This window comes from Heloderma suspectum, chromosome 5 (assembly GCF_057233095.1).
Source record: "Heloderma suspectum isolate Gila_16-S chromosome 5, 16-S_ref, whole genome shotgun sequence".
In the NCBI taxonomy this organism is placed as follows: domain Eukaryota; kingdom Metazoa; phylum Chordata; class Lepidosauria; order Squamata; family Helodermatidae; genus Heloderma; species Heloderma suspectum.
Window position 1 is genome coordinate 179,969,653 of NC_139462.1, and position 14,998 is coordinate 179,984,650.

General features: G+C 44.7%; 1 protein-coding gene across 1 annotated transcript in view; it reads left to right on the plus strand.

Annotated features, from left to right (window-relative positions):
* Positions 1-3,994: 3,994 nt before the first annotated feature.
* The window catches only part of OSBPL3 (oxysterol binding protein like 3), a 160,574-nt gene continuing 149,570 nt past the window's right edge, over positions 3,995-14,998 (plus strand). The window contains exons 1-2 of the mRNA XM_084858548.1: positions 3,995-4,083; positions 5,042-5,227. The gene's annotated coding sequence lies outside the window, so the exon portion shown is untranslated. The remainder of the gene's footprint in view (positions 4,084-5,041; positions 5,228-14,998) is intronic.

The following is a 14,998-nucleotide window of genomic DNA, read 5'->3' on the forward strand; positions in this document are numbered from 1 at the left end:
TATATCCAAGTCTTCTGTACCATTTGCAAAAGCAGCTGCCTGTTTTTCTTTTTTATATATAATCTGAGGGTCAATGGAGCATATTTTCAAAAATAACTCAGTAAAAGCATTAATTGAACACTCAGTATGTTAAAAACTGTTAATAGCTTGAGTATAGATCAACCTTCCCCAACCTGGTGCCCACCAGAGGTGTCAAACAACAATTCCTATCACCCCCGTCAACATGGCTACCAGAATCCCACTATTCCAGAATGTCCTGGTTTCAGGAGTTGAGTCTGCAGGATTTGAAGAGCTGCTCACTCTGACAGATATCAAGCAAGAAATCTGCGGTTGCTGCCACAGCTCCCAACTCAGTCCAAAGGAGGCAACCTTCAGTCACCACCTAAGGAAGCTTCCTTCCTTCTGATAGGCTAGAGTGGGTCAGGCTAGAGTGGGTCAGGTGATACTCCCTGGCCCCTATAAGAGGTGTCAGATCAGATGTGCTCACTGGTTTGAGAAACAAAGAGATTTGTTCGTGCTGCATATAGATTTGTTTTTGCCAAAATAGATCTGGGGAGGGTTGCTAAATGGCCAGAAAAATAACTGGTCTGGGCGAGGTGTGCTGTTGCTGCTCCTCTTGTTTTTCTTTTGGTCCACTTGGCAGTAAAACAAGGGCAAGGCTTGTTTTTCCACATGGTGCCTTTTTTTTTCTTCACCTTCTCGGAATAAGCATCGTTTATCCTGGGTTTCCCCACACACAGACACATCCCAGCCCCAAGCCTGTACCCAACTTTGCTCTCGACCTAGCCATGTACCAACACTTTTTCTTTCTAGACCTGGAAACCCCAGAACTTGGTCTATCACACTCTATGTGCTCCCCTGTTGCCACAGCTGCTGCAGTTAGTTTTCTTTTCTTTTTTTTCTTGTGAAGGACCTGAAGTGGAAGCAACAAAACAGCTTCTTAGAATCAGTAGATGTTAAAGCAAATGTTAAAACATGATCGTGTGGCAAACAAATTATTGCCTGCTCGGGATGACGATGAACACTCGCAAGCTGATTAATTTTGCAGGGAGTTCAGAAACTGGGAGGGAGTTCAAATGAAAGTGGTTCAAATGAAAGCTAGGTGTAAAGCAGGCTGCAAACACATTGTGAAAAGCGACCAACCAGTGGTGTGGTGATAAACGCTTGAAGTGGAGGCCATCATCATGACAGTCGCCATTGTCACGCCCCCAAAATGCAGGCAGCTATGTTGATCCATATCCACAAACCAGTTCCAGCAGTTTTAATCTCCACCAGGAGCAGGTCTTTTTTTTTTTTTAATAGTTAATATGTCTTAATTGCCCATTTAAGACCAACCCAACCCAAAATACTTTGCATTGCAACAGGGAATAATATATTCTTGTTTGGAAAATTCGTTCCTGCCCACCTGCTGATGTGAGGATTGCAGTTAAACTCAGAGGGAAGTCAGAGGGGGTGGCAGATGACATTATCAGAGACTTAGTTTGCACATATCGAGAAGCCATTGTGGGTGAATTTCCCCACGGGGCTTCTCATTGTGGTGGTGGCCATTTTGAATATTTTAGCCATGGCAGGAGCTTAACATTACGTGCGAACCTGGTGAGAGTGGGTTGTTGAGGTGGTTAACAAGCCACCTGCAACCTTAAAACAGCGCATGGGTTCTACGTGGCTTGTCAACCACTCCAACAATGCACCCTTGCCAGGTTCACATGTAATGACAAGCTACGGCATGCCCCCACCATGGCTCGAATATTCAAAATGGCCGCCGCCACCACAAGATGGCCCATGGGGAAATTCACCCAAGGTGGCTTCTTGTTCCATGCAAATCAGGCCACAGAGTCCCAGGGCTTGCAAGCCCTGGCTCCACTATGCCCCTGAGCCAAGTGTAAGGTCCTTTCAGATGTCTCTGTGGATACAACTGAACATGTGAAGAAGGGAGGACCTAATCCTTTCTTACCAGCACCCTGCCATGGCGCCTACTGCTGAGAGTCTGTTGGATTTGCTCCTCCTCCTCTTCCCTGTTGCCACCTGCTTGCTCAACCACCCTCTGGCATAGAGGGGGGATGGGAAAAGAATGTCTGACACCAGTCAGGATGAGGAGCAGCAGTTACTCATCCGCTTACTCACCAGCTGGGAAGCAAGCAGCTGGTGGCAACAGCAGTGAGGGTGTCTTTCCCAAGGGACTCCCAAACCTGGATCCAGCACTGCTGTGCCCTCAGCATCACATACCTGACTGGACCCCCTCCCCTGACCTTCTCGTGTAGCACCGAAGATCGTGAAAGATGTTCTCTTGCACATAGTGGATTTTGTTGCAAGTCATCACGGGGCTTTTTTATATGAGGCTGTTAATCCGCTGTATGTACTTTTGGTTTCATCGTAGAATTGAGATCTGAACACTACATGAAGAGCTGATCTTTTCCTGGTTTTCTGTTACATAACCTTTAGGTGGCACCATGGTGTAACAGAATATCACAAATACAGAAGAGGCAATCACGCTTTCTTTCATGTTCACAATTAAATGCCTCATTTCCCCTGCTGTAAAAAACCTTGCTGAAAGTGCTGGTTAGACACAGAAGCAAAATTGGAGGGTCACAAAGTTGTCAAAAGAACCCATAAACACTGTGAATAGGGAATGATGAGCATGCGATAAACATCTCCTGTAGAAAAGCCCACAGTGGGAGGAAATTAACCATAAACACTTTCTACAAAAGCAAAGTTTATCTGAAACCACTATATTACTTGGTTTGCCAACTGGCTGGAGAAATTTCCCGGCTTTCCTCCCCACATCTTTTGGTTTGGGGCCAGCCAGTTGTCAGAAAAGCAGTTGGATAAAGCCAATTTTTATCTCAGCTTTTTAAATTGAAAGCTGCACACATTAGGTGAATAGACTAGTTTTGTCCTGGGCTCTGACCCCAAGGTATCTGCTAAAAACTGCAGGCCTCTGTCCCAGGACCAGAATTTTTTATTTCAAGACTTGCCCACCCTATGTGTTCTCCAGCAACTCACAGTGACTTTCTTATTTCTCATCTTCTTCTCTAACTTTGACAGATCATTGTAATCCACCTAACAGACAAATACACCTTTATCACCTTGTATTCTATCAATTTATTCCCAATTATTAATAATAGATTGAATATTGGCTTGGAACACTGGTTCCACCTCCAAGCCTTGGGACACGACTCCGCTATTAACTTCCTCTCAGGCTGAAAACAGGTAATTTATTTCTACTTCTTGTCCCCTATCTCCTTACTAGTTTCTAATTCATGACATTCCAAGCCCAAGTTATCGAGTTTCCTGTGAGCAGGCTTTAATCAAGTTCCTTTTCAAAGTCTAAACAAGGAAATCCTTTAATTCTCCTTTGAGTACTGGTTGAACTCTGTGAAATTATTGTGCCTTGATTTAGTTGGGTGCACCACATCTTTCAGGTACAGTTATGTTTTTCCCAGCAGGGGGAAGAGATATAGCAGTTTGGGATGGAGGGGTGGTAACCATCTGGCCCTCCAGAAGTTCTTGGATTGCACCTCTCATCATCCTTGACCATTGTCCATGCTGACCAGGGCTGATGGAATTTGGAGTCCAGCAACATATGGAGGGCCACAAATTCCTCACCCTTGGCTTACACTGCAGGAATGATGAGATATTAACTTCTCTGTGTGGGATTTATTAAAAATATTTCAGTTGGTCTTTCAAAAAGTTCACTCATTGCTAAGGAGCTGATCTTAAGTTTCTTAGCAGCTACACAATCAAGGTTTTGTTTAAAAAAAGCTGGTAGGGGAAGTGAAGTGAAGAAAGAAGCAGTCTCCCTGTTAGGCAATCAGCTGTTTGACAACTAACAAAGAATACGTTGATCCACATGTCTCATGCTCAGGAAGAGCATATGAGTATGAGATCTTTTGTGTGAAGCAACTCATCTGCATCAAATGGTTCTGTTTTTGCTCTTAATTAGCCTGGCTTATGTGCTGGAGTGTGGGACAAGGGGGCTGATCAGAGTGACAGCGGTACCAAACCAGCTACTTAGTGCTGAGAAGTGATGGACAACTGGGTCCTAGGTTAATGAATGTTACTTCACTCCAACTGCGACTGCGAGTAAGAGCTTTCCATCTTTCTCTAGCCTCTTCTTTGTTTTTCTTGTTTGCATACTGCGTTAGTGGCGGAAATGCGTGGGAAGTTTTTGCATCTGTGTTCACAATATCGGCTTGATCCTCTTGGATTCTGGCAGGGATCACTTGCAATATTACTGCTTTCCTTCCCACTCAAAAATATTGCTATGCCCACATGGAAGGTTTAATGGTTTAGATCAGGGGTGGGGAATGTGTGCCTCTCCAGGTGGCATTGGACTGCAATTCCCATCAGCACCAGCCAGCATAGCCAATGGTGAGGGATGATGGGAGTTGCAGTCCCAACAACATCTGGAGGACCACATGTTCCCCACTCCTGGTACACATTGTCATAGAAGGAAAATCAGGCTTTGAGATCAGGGGTGCGGGAGCTCAGGCCCAGTGGCCACATCTGGCCCATCTGGAATCCCCATCTGGCCCCTTGTGGTTTCCCGGATGGCCCCACCCCTTTCCCCCAATGACTTACTGCTCAGCTGTTTCCTGGCTTTCCTGCAGTTTTCTCCCCATTCTAAAAGATTAAAACGCCTCTCCTAGAGCTTAGGTACCAGTAGGAAGAGCTTTTAACTAGAGCTGTGCTCAAATGGCCTCTCAAAATTATCCACCCTATTTGTGGGCAGAGAAATTGGGGGCACAATTTCACCGAATTTCTCCCAGGGGAGGAGAAATTCTCAAACAGTTTGTCACAGATAGAGCTCACTATTGGCAGGGCTTGTAGCATGGCTTCTTATTTTCCTAAGGGTTTTTGGTTTATTGCACTGCTTCTGTAGGGGGCAACAGCATCAACTGTGTTGAGGCTTCTACTTTTTTGAGGCAGAATCCTGAATTTCTGTTGGTGGTGTTTTTGAGCTTACCTAACCAGTGCAAGGTGGCCGAGGGTGCTGCGTGTTTTCTCTCTCTCTATTACACATCTTTCCATTGCTCTGCAGCCTCCCAGGCCACCTGCACTTCCTGAACTGAAAAAGCCCCATGGGAGGAATTGCTTCATGACGTCTTCCTCATGGTGGCTTTAACTGAAACGTGGGAAACCGAGGAGGCTACAGGCTGCCACAGAGATTACTATACAATGACAGACAGGACACTCATACACAGTCCTTAGCCACCTCACAAGTAAGGTGAGCACAAGAACCCCAAACCCAACCCATGAGAATTTCTCTGAAATTTTTCCTCCTTTGCATTTCTTTTTGAAAGCCATTTCTTTTCTATCAAATTGAATGAGAATGGTTGAAAAACATGTGGGAGAAATGTTTGGCACAGCACTGCTTCAAACCACCAAGGCCATGCAATGATGTCACCAGTGAATAGACTTCCATTGAGTGAATATACTCTCAGCCCAATGAACATGTCCTCAGTTGTTGTTCTGGGATTGAAGAGTAAATAATGGCAAAGTTTCAACCGGCAGTTGCTTCGAGGCAAGTAACTGCCATGGCCAAAGCCTTTGTTTGCGTAAGGATGTATCAGTCTGTCAGCAACACTTCTGCTAAAGGAATCTGCCTGGCCCATCTGTGTTGGCTTGGATTTAGGTGCATTGTATGCATTAGGAAAGCAGGCAGTGACGTTCAGCCAGCTCCCCTGTTATGAACTGAAAGTTACCTCCCAGAGGCCAGTTCCTGTTAGGGTTGGTGGACTGGAGGGAAGCAGGGACGACAGACTTGTTGCCAAATTGGGAAGAAGGTGGATAGTCAAGTAAGTAGGTTAGAATAGTCCGAGCACCTCGTTTTGTGTCTGACAAAAAATGTGGCGCTTGGCCAAAATCAGGCAACAGAGGAGACTAGAGGGGGAAAGTGGGCAAATGCAGTTACTGGGGTGGCCACAGCAAAAGCTGGTGGCTCGGATGTCAGTGGGGCAGTGCATCAGCTCTGGGTTTCAGTCAGAACCCTAAAGGAGCTATCCAAGGTGCACCTTGGATAGCTCCTTTAGGGTTCTGACTGAAACCCAGAGCTGATGCACTGCCCCACTGACATCCGAGCCACCAGCCTCCGCTGGGTGACCATATGTCCTCTACTGGAAGGGCTGCCAGAGGACAGTCTTCTCTTTTGAAGGTGTCCTCTATCTGAAGTAGGGATGTCCGGATTTTGTGAAATTCGTCCTGTGTGTGTTTCGTGGCTTGTGTGGTGTCATTCATTCCTGCGTCCATTCACGGACAGATTTGAATTTTTTTTCGTTATGCGGAAAAATACACAAATAATTCCATAACAGGGTTCTCAACAATTTACATACTTTACCTTAGTACCCCTTACCTTGTCCCCCATTCCATTCACCTTTTTCTCACGTATATTTTACCAGTCTCAGCAGAAATGTGCATATTTTCCTACAAATACATTTGCACAAATTTCAGGAAAGTTAAAAAAAAAAAAAATCCGAAAGTCCACAGACTCAGCACGACCTGAGGGGGTTGGTCCACAGAGGATTCCGCAGGTCAGATTCTTAGAAATTCGAGCTCATTTTAGTCCCTCTCAAATTTCTCCCGCATCCCTAATCTGAAGGGCTGTCCAGTAGGGATGGCGGAGAAATCTGCCACTGATTGCAATGAGAACTACAAAACAGAACTGCAATTCTAAAAAATCCAGAGTCCATGGCGGAATGGACTATTCCCCCCCTACAACCCCCCGAAATCCTCCCCGGACGGACCCTACCTGCTGCCTGCCGGTCTGGGTCCATCCACTGCTGTCCTTCTGTCTGCTGCCCCGGACTGCGGACGCAAATGGCGTCCGGCGTAGTGGATGCCATTTGCGTCCCTGCTCTTTGCTGTGATAGGCTACGTAAATATTTACGCAGCCTATCACGAAAAGAGCGGGGACGCAAATGGCATCCGCTATGCCATTTGTGTCCCTGTTCTTTGCCGTAATAGGCTACATAAATATTTATGTAGCCTATCACCGAAAAGAGCAGGGATGCAAATGGTGACCCCTACGCCGGACGCCATTTGCAGCCGCAGCCTGTGGAGCGGAGCTGGCCAGGGAGGATTCTGGGGGGAGGGACGGATCGCCTCCCCCCCCCCCCGCGGGTGCCCGGACCAGAACAGTAAGTGGGTTTTGTACACCCCTACTGTCCAGTCTAAGGGCACAATCTTATGCATGTTTAGACAAAGTTTCTTAGCCAACGGCTTACAACTCCCAGCATTCCCCAACCAGCTGGCTGGGGAATGCTGGAAGTTGTAGGCCTTTTCTCTGTCTAAACATACATAGGATTGCACCCTAAGTCTGGTATAAAGAACCATCAGAAGGAAAAACAGCAGGAGCCTTGAAGTTGCCCACCAGCACCTGCACAGCAAACTGAGCGAGGCACACAGATCACCGGCTCACAGTCTTCCACACTATGGTGAGATGCACTGCATTTCTATTTAAATCATTATACTTATTTCTGATGCATCTATAGCTATAAATTAGCATATGCAAATGTTATGCAAATCAGCATCCTCTCTCTCTCTCTCTCTCTCTCTCTCTGGTGATGCATGTCCTCTTTTTTGGGAGTCCACAACTCCTCACCCCAGCAGTTCCACATACTTAAAGTAAAGCTTGGCTACAGTTGGGAATAAGGATTAAGGGGCTATGCCAAAGGCCACTTGGAAGAAGTGGTTTTTCATTTCATTTCATCTCTTACATTTCTATTGATTACATTTTGAGGAGGGAAGTTTAGTGGAGTTCCAGCGCAATAGGTTTGACTTAGTATGTGGACTGATGTTTTACCGCACTTAACATATGTCTGGTGTAGTGCAACAGAATGTTAGTCCCTACCGGGGGGCGGGGAAGGGGGATCAGATATTAGGCTCAAGTGACTGCTTGCCTCACTGTGCACCCAAATCCGAGCCCATTTTTACTCATTTGCTTTCAGACCCCCTCTCAGGATCATCTGAACTATGCTATAGCACATTCCCGATAGCTTACTTACAATCTCACAACTTCTACACCACCTAACACTTAACACACTTTGAATGGGTTTTTACCACTTATTTTACAGGGGTAGAGTTAGAGTGAAGGTTGATTCAATGGCCCATGGCTCCATTATACTGAAGATGAATAAGATCAAGCTTCTAGTCAGCAACATTCTTCTGTAAACACAGAGATGTTCAGAGCCCCCTCCTGTCCACTTTTCTGCATTCAGAAAGCACTTGTTCCAGCCGTTGCTTTCAGATATGAAATTAGCTCAGGTCAGCTCTGTGGGTAGTACATGACTGGTTAAACTGGCCTAACTTTGAGATGTCTATATTTTATTACAATCCACATCAGAAAGGGAATTTGGCATGCCTAGTGTACCAGACTGGGGGTGGGGGTAAATACCGCAGGATAAAAGTAACTTAAATGAGAGCAAAAGACCTTGTATGGCCCAGCAGTTACCCTCATTACTGAATATTTGTTTATGATTGCAAGGGCAGCAGTTCATTATTTCATACAGGATTCAATGAACCGGCCTTTAATCGTAATTAGAGAGGACGTTGACTAAGAAAACTGGCCAGATTTATTTAAGTCTTCAAAGGATTATATGGCTTAATACCAAACCTCATATTACGAGGCGAGGGAGAGTTTATTAACTTCTAGGTAGGGATGGGGGAGAATTTCTCCCCGAAACTTTGGGGGACCGAGTGCCAACGCATTCGGTCCTCCGAAGGCTGTTCCGGGAGAAATTCTCCGCCCCCCCCGCGCCCCCCCCCGGGATGGGACTTACCTTTCACGAATGTCCCTCCCGGCGGCGGGTCCCGGCGGCGGTTCGGCAGGTCTTCGTCAGGGGCGGGGGCAGCAGCCGGTCTTTTGACCGGCTGCCGCCGCCGCCATTACAAGAAAACTAAAAAAAAAACAACGCCCCTGTGATAGGCTACGTAACGATTAACGTAGCCTATCACGACTAGATTTGCAAAGTCAGCCGTGATAGGCTACGTTAATCATTACGTAGCCTATCACAGGGGCATTTTTTTTCTTTTCTTTTGAAGTTCGCAGCCGGGGAGACAGGGCGCTTCTCCCCGGCCTGAATTTCGGCCGGGCGAGGCGGGAAGCCTCCCCCCCGGCCTGAATTTCGGCTGGGCGAGGAGGGAAGCCTCCCCCCCCGGCCTGAACTTCGGGGGGAGCAGCAAAGCACCTCCTCCCCACCGCGAAGCAAGCTGCGAGACCAGGTAAGTGACTTTCGTGCATCCCTACTTCTAGGTCACAGGGTACATAGGAAGCTGCCTTATACTGAGTTGAACCATTGGTCCATCTAGGTCAGTATTGTCAACACTGACTGGCAGCGGCTCTGCAGGGTTTCAGCCAGGATTCTTTCCTAGCCACACCTGCTGATGCTGGGATTGAACCTGGGACCTTCTGCATGCCAAGCAGGTGCTCTGCCACCAAGCTACAGCCCTTCCCTAAATGCCATATTAATCTAGGATGTCTAAAATGACATATAAAACATGAATGAAAGCAACAAGACCCCAGTAGCCAAATCTCGCAAGGAAAAGCAGCTTTGGGAGGGGGCAATTTGGAATGGAGAAATGGTGTGAGGGAGCAAGTTCTTGACCCTTCCCTTGTCTGTTATTTTTCTCTTGCACATTTTTCCTCTGTGACATTCTGGATACATTGATTGAGAATGTAAACATGCATCTGGAAACCTGACAAAAGTTGTTGTGTGTGTTGTGGGGTGTGTGTGTGTGTGTGAGAGAGAGAGAGAGAGAGAGAGATTGCAGCAAAAAAAAAAGTGGTGGGAGGGAGAGAGAAGGGTTAAGCACCCCTTCCACCACACCAGCATTTCTCCAAACCGCCCTTTCCTGAAGCTGCTTTTCTTATAAGAAATGGCCACTTGTTAAAGACACTTGCAAGTAACATCTAAGTTTGCCTTCATGTTCACCCATTTTTTTATTTTTTTATTTATTTTTTTATTTGAAACGCCTTTCTTCTTTCTGTGGAACTCAAGGCTGCACGCGTGGGCTTTCTGGCAGACTCCTGTTCAGGCACTGGTCCACCTTCAGGCCTTGTCATAGGAGATACATCCATCCATAACCAACACTTTGATTTGGGCTTCTCATACAGTAACGTATGCTCTCAGTAAACCGATACCATCAGGCCATGACTATTAAATGACATGCCCATTTATGAAAGGCGAACTGTGCACTGATCGCTGAGATACCTTAGCTTTTATTCCAGAAAATTATTTGCTTTGTGTTCTTTCAATTTACTGTTGTAGTTAAAGTAATTTGGTAATGCCTAACAAGGAATAATTGGAACTTCTCACTCAAATTAGAGGCTGGAGGCTACAGTCAAAAGGTCAGCTACATTCTTGCATTGATTCTTATTAGGTGGTTCTCCTCATTGGTTTCGGATTCCAGCTGTCACTACTGTAATCCTAAGTGAAATGTCAAAACAGTAGTTCAACGTTCCCCAATCTGCTGCCCTTCAGATGTGGTTGACTCCGATCCCCATAATCCCCAGCCAACATAGCCAGAGGCTATGCTGGTTGGGGATGATAGGAGTTGGAATCTAACACATCTGGACTCTGGAGGGCACCATGTTGTGAACCACTGCAGTAGTTCCTGAGCCTGGCAGTCTCTCATGAATCATCCTGTTTGACCAACGGCATTTTGACCACCCTCCCCAGAAGCCTCCAACATGCTTTGCTCCGTTCTTGCCATCAAGCTGCATAATTGTGATAGTTTCTCTCATCCCACTAATTTAGCCTGGTTCATGTAGTTGCTCTGGATCTGAAAAAGAAAAAGAAAAAACCAGTTGTGGAATGCCCTTCCCAGAGAGGCTTGCCTGGCACTACTTTGTAGTCTTTAGGCTTTCCGTTTTTTAAGGGTGCAATCCTGTGTGTGTTTAGACAGAAAAAAAGTCCTACAACTCTCAGCATTTCCCAGCCAGCATGACTTTTTTTCTGTCTAAACACAGATAGGATTGTGCCTTAAATGTGCTATTGTGTTTTTAGATCTTTATACTGCTGCTGGCTTTTACTTTGTTTCCCCCCCTTTACTTTGGTTTTATTCTGTTTTAAATGTTTAAAAGATTTTATATTATGTTCTATAATGTTATATTTTATGGTTTTTAATTTCTGTGAACTGCCCAGAGAGCTTTGGCTCTTATGAAGTATAGAAATATAATAAACAAACAAAAAAACAAACAGGCAAGACAATTGAGTTCAGCTTTACTCTAGAATGCCTGTTTTCCAGTATTTCATTGCTTCCAGCCACCTGGCAAGAATCCTGGTTCCTCAACACTGCATGAGCCAGGTTCTGAAAAATAACAGATACAACTTCCCATGCTGCAGGGACAGACTGGCTGAAAGTCTTCCGACGCAGCATGGCTCTGTTTGCTGAGTGAAAAGGGCTCCTATCATTGAGAGCAACTGTGATCTGCTCCTGGGCTAATGAAATTAAGTTCAGTATGAGATGAATGTGTACATTATGAGGTATATCAAAAGGAGCCAGTGAAGAACCAGCCTTTCACACCATCCCACTTACCATTTCCTTGAAAGAAAGACTGAAAAGCAAAACAAAACACTAGTTTCTTTGCGGGGATTTGTTGCTCCCAGGAAGTTGATGCATACTGGATTTGTGATCTAGAGGATCAATGTTTGTATTTGGTCAGGTGTTCCCTCTGCATTGGTCTCCACAATCAACATGCAACATTGGTGCAAGCGGGCAAGCAAGAATCAATGTCCTCCCATGGGATCAGGTTGTGTATTATTGTTCTGATCAAATTATTTGTAAGAATGTTTAACCTGTGTGTGTTACTCTTTGATTTTTTGAGAGTTCTACATGGTTAATGTGTCGTAATAATAAGTTACTATTCTTTACCTGTCACTTTAGCTTTCTTTCATTGTTTGGGTCAGAGTCTGGTTGCTACAGTGAAATTCTGATCTCCTTGTCCTTGAGTAGGGCTATAAAAAGACATTGTGCAAATGCCTTGAAATTAGCAGTAATTAAACCAGCCCACTTCACTGCTCACGCATCGCTGTTCTTAGTCAGCCATCCCACTCGTCATCAGGACTTTGGAGAAAAGACAATTGTCATGCTCCACACAAGCGATCTTCACTTTCTCTGCATGTAGATCATGCCTCCCTAACATTTGAAATACGCTTGCGAGTATAAATTCCAAGTAAAATTCCACTAGCACCCATTCCAGCAGGCTGTACTTAGGGACATGACAGGGAAGTGGGGCCATTCCACTAGCCTTACTGAAAGCTTAGTTTTCCTCTTCCCTCCCCATTCCTTTTTCCTTGTGTGTCGTGACTTTTTAGATTGTAGGCCTGAGGGCAGGGACTGTCTTCTTTTACTGATCTGGAGTAAGCCACTCCAGCTGAGGAGCAAGATAAAAATACTTTAAATAAATAAATATTATTCATCCTATGCATTGCAACCAAATCCTAAGAATGTTACATAAAACTAGGTCCCACTGAAACAAATGGCACTTCAGTCTTCCCCCCACCTCCCAGCATTTGGGATCTACTAGATGCCAGAGCCTTGTTTGTGCCATTGGTGGTTTATTAATTGATTATTTGACACATGACAAAGGAGAGAAGTGGAGGCAGGAGGAGAAACAGAAAGAATATGCATTATTTCAGTTACACAGGTGTAGCTCCAGGAGGGCACAGGGACTATGGAGTTGTGCCAAAGGATATTTATGTATGTATTTATTTGTTTATTTAAAAGACTTCTACCCTGCCTTTTTCACCATATAAACTCAAAGCAGCTTACAAACCACAACTGTATAATAAAATCAAATTACAAACAATCTATCTGGAAACAACCTTGAAATAATAAATTAGGAAAATATTGAGCCAAGAGCCTTTCTGAACAGCTACGTTTTAACCAAATGCCAAGCAAAAGAAAGTGTCAGGGCATGATAGCTCTCACTGGGAAGAACATTCCACAAGGTTGAAGCCACTGTAGAAAAGCTTTTGCCCCTAGTAGTTGCGTCTTACTTGACAAGGCCAAGGAATGTGGAACGAGGACTATGGTGTTGAGCAGAGAAGGAATATATGGAACACGGCAGTCCCTAAGGTATCCAGGTTGCAACCATTCAGCATGTTAAATTGAGCATGGAAACAAGCTGGCAACCAATCCAAATCTAACAAAATAAATGTAATATATTCTGAACACGTAGCCCCTGTCAACAACCTGGCTGCGGTATTTTGCACCACCATAGTAAGGCCACCTCTGCCATGGGGAAACCCCATGCAATCAGGAGGGTTTATGTTGCAGGCCTTGCTAGACATTACGGAAGAACAAGACTTGTCACCTGCTGCATGACAATGGGGATAAAGCAACATGTAGATGGCTTTTTACGTGTGATAAGTCATCCCATAGTTTGCACAAAAGAGACAGGTTTATTTCTTAAATGTCTGACAGTTCTGCGCTTTCGCAAGCGGTTCCCATTTCTAGCACTTTGATCCTACCGTAGTCAGCAGCTCTCGCACTGCACAAGGTGGCTTACACAGCAACCTGTCAGAGGCAACTCTAAGAGGTTTACAGACCAAAAGCAGAGCCTTTGGCAACTTCAGAGAAATTGTTCTGAGGCCTGAGGCCTGAGTGGCATGAAGAAACTTTGCCATTTTGACCGGTGTGGGTCATAGATAATTAAAAAGAAACAACAGTACATTTCTCTCAGTAGGATCCAAGTCTTTTTTTTTTTTAAGTCTCTGAAAATGATGCTGAAAATGAAATGCTCACCCTGTTGATTGGTCTAACTGGAAACATGATGGCAATCTTTTGATAAATCGGAATTTCACTTTAAGTGTGCAGTTTTTAATGGGCAAAAGCAAGAGATCCTGATTCAAGGACTTAATTTGGGCCATGTCATTTCATTTAGAATTACAGCAAATCAAAGAGAAATGAAATCAAATTGAGTATATAGAAAAGAGCTTCTCTCCTTAATGGCTATAGCTGAGTTACAGCAAAAGCAGGCTCTATCAATCAAAATTATTACAAGAAGTACAAGGCTGAAATGAAGACTAGGGGCTTCTCTACACAAGGCTTTTATCCTGCGATCGGGATTGGTTAGTCAGGGAAGTTTGTGGTTCCTTTACATGACGTCATCTACCTCCAGGGCCTCGCTCATGTTTTATGACCATTTCCGGGGCGTTATCTGTGATAGGGATAATGAGCTATTTTAAAATGGGGATTTGAATCTCTGCATGTACTTAGAGAGTTGCGCTACAACGGCTTCTATACCACAATGCCATCTAGTGGCTGTATGATGAAACATACAGGACTTGCAGATAAAGGAAATCCCCTGGAAATAAAAGGGGAAGTGCATGTAAAAGGGCCAATCTTAAACTCTCAAAGAATCTGGAAGCAGAAGCCCTGGTAAAGTTGCAGGATAGAAAGCTTGGTGTAAAGCAGCTCTATGTGCACAACTGCCTTCCCCAACCTGGTGCCCTCCAGATTTTTGGACTACAACTCCCAGCATTCTTCACCATTGGCCATGCTAGCTGAAGCTCAGCTGAAGTCCAAAACATCTGGCAGGCACAAGGTTGAAGAAGGCTGCCCCATAAGTTACCTATTACTTTCTTTGCAATTATGGTTTGCAGATTTAAACTGATCTGTCAAGCAAAATATGCACCCAATTCTGATTTGATAGGACTAAAAAAATAATAATAACAGATTGTGGTACAAGGAATATGGTGGGAGATAAATGATAAAACTGGATCCAGACTGAGATGAGTGAGTGTTGCTACTGCATGAATCAGGTGGGCCCTCCGGGAAGTTTTATTGAGAAGTTTGCAGCCACTTAGAGCCTGGGCTAAGGTAACCATCATTATAGTACAGACAGATGCTAGAAAATAAGAATGATGAAGAGTTTATTCTGAAGGCAACAGTATTTCTGACAGTGATAGATCATAAACCATACAACATTATATATCTTTAGGTTCATAGTCTATGTTGTTTATTTAAAAGAAAAGACTTGGCCTTTATAGAAACC